Source organism: Eriocheir sinensis, unplaced genomic scaffold, assembly GCF_024679095.1.
Source record: "Eriocheir sinensis breed Jianghai 21 unplaced genomic scaffold, ASM2467909v1 Scaffold231, whole genome shotgun sequence".
Classification (NCBI taxonomy): Eukaryota; Metazoa; Arthropoda; class Malacostraca; order Decapoda; family Varunidae; genus Eriocheir; species Eriocheir sinensis.
The window spans coordinates 381,199-383,778 of NW_026111534.1; positions in this window are offsets into that span (position 1 = coordinate 381,199).

Here is a 2,580-nt window from a genome sequence, read left to right on the forward strand (position 1 = left end):
ATAATTGCACATGTAGTAGTGACGTAACAATACTGTGACGTAGTCACGAGGGTGATAATCACCTGCAAAAATAGTAGTGACGTAACAATACTGTGACGTAGTCTAACAATAACACGAGGGTGATAATCACCTGTAAAAAAACACGAGGGTGATAATTCCACATGTATTAGTGACGTAACAATACTGTGACATAGTCTCTAACAATAACGAGGGTGATAATCACCTGTAACAATACTGTGACGTAGTCACGAGGGTGATATTCACCTGCAAAAATAGTAGTGACGTAACAATACTGTGACGTAGTCTAACAATAACACGAGGGTGATAATCACCTGTAAAAACACGAGGGTGATAATTGCACATGTAGTAGTGACGTAACAATACTGTGACGTAGTCTACAACAATAACGAGGGTGATAATCACCTGCAAAAATAGTAGTGATGTAACAATACTGTGACGTAGTCACAAGGGTGATAATCACCTGCAAAAACACGAGGGTATAAATTGCACTAACAATCAATACTGTGACGTATTCTCTAACACGAGGGTGATAATCGCACACATGTAGTGACGTAAGCAATACCTCCTATCGATACATACTGTAACGTAGTCGTAGTTTGGCATATCACGCACTTGTTAATGACGTAAGCGTGGTTATCCAATTTTGGCATGTAATAAAGGTATGCCAAATCAAGCTAAATTTGGACATTGTTGGATTCGGCACGATTGATTGAGATGACGTAAATCGTAAGGAGTGTTATGCTCATGCTAAAAATGGCAGGAAGCATTGCGTGATTTTTAGTCTTGTTGTTATTTTTCCGATCAATTGATAATAAGGGATGGTTGTTAACACATGCCAAATTTGGATATTGTTGTTGGCAAGGTTAATAATGACACCAATGACGTAAGCAATAGCGCTGATTGCGCATAACACTTACCTCGAAGTCCGCATGACCTTTGGTGACGTAAGCTGCCAGGGGCGTTGACCACACTTACTTACAAGTCCGCATGACCTTTGGTGTTCATCAAAGGAAACTTACTGGCGTCTGAATGGACGTCAATGAAACAAACATGTTTAGCACCAGGCGAGCAGAGGTCGTATTCACTTTGATTCAATCTGTCTATCAGGAACGACATTGACTCTAAAGTATTATCGTTAACATTTCTGTCAAACAACAATCTCGAATCAATTTGGAAGTTAATAAAGAAATTCAGACTAGCATAAATTTCTTTAGCTGTGTCGGTGATGTCTGATTCTCCTGAAAGCATCATGTCGACGAGTCTGTTACGAATGACAACTTTACAATGCCACGCGAATGCTTTGTGTAAGTATGTGCTGTAACATGGTATAGCACCTAAAAGGGTAGAGAGTTGTTCCATCACCATGATATCGCATAGATGTTAACGCGACGAACATTCTTCGAGTTTGCGACGCGTGTTAAGAACATCGCGCATACGCTGATCGATATCTACTACACCACCATCATTATCTTCTGCAACAACGTACAACCGATCGCTCTGTCGTGTCAACAGTTTTGCCACAGATTCTTGAATGGTTCCGTTTTCCGAAATCGTCACTTCTACAGGTGGGGTTAGAATCAGGGTGTTGAGCGTGTCCGTTATGTTGATTCTCTTTTTCAAGTAACTTAACAGTTTGATGAGAGAAGCCAATCTTACGTGCTTGTGCTTGAATCTGTCAACATTGGAGAGTAACACAGCGTAATATGTTGACAATTCATCCATAGCTTGTTCAGAATATGCAGTTCTAGGTTCATTAACAAGACTAGGAGGTACGACCGTAGCCGTAGTATTTGTGTTAGTTGCAACATTTTCTTCGTCTAATTTTCTCTTCTTAGACTGCACCGCCGTCAGACAATCAGTCGTTGATTTGGCTTTCATCGTCTTGTGATCGGATATAGCTATTACATTACCAATGTTATTTCTGATAAAAGATTTCATGGAGTGAATCAAGGAAAAGTTATCCAAGGATTTCCTGTAACTTTGAGTACATTTGTATTTGTGTTAGTGTTACAGATGGTACAGTACTGGGACGCGACGTGTTTCACTTGCGGATTTGTGCTTGTCCGACACGAGATTTAAAGACAGACGAACAAGCTAACTCTAAGAAGAGAAGATTAAAACGCAAAAGATATTCAACTGAGACTCAGGTAAATGTCCAGACTAGATAAATGTTATATTTTATTGAGATGAAACATTATTATTATTATACGAATCTTCAAATTTCTTTCTTGTATTTTCAGATCGCAAAAATACCAAAACTAGTTGACCCAGAGCCTCATGTGTCCAACTTAAATGAAGTTTACAACATTAAGGTAAAGATTTAAAAAAAAAAATAAGTAGGAGTGGAGATAGCTTCTATACGAGTTGCATTTACATTTTATCTAATCATAATCTCCCATTCTAGGTAGTTGGACGTCAGTTGTACTTGTTCATGATGAAGATCATGCAGTTTTACTCCAGCACCCACCTGAACATTCCTGACGCTCCATGTCAACAAAACGAAAACACGATGGTACACCAAGAGCAGGATGTGCTCATGAGAAACATGTATTCTAATGA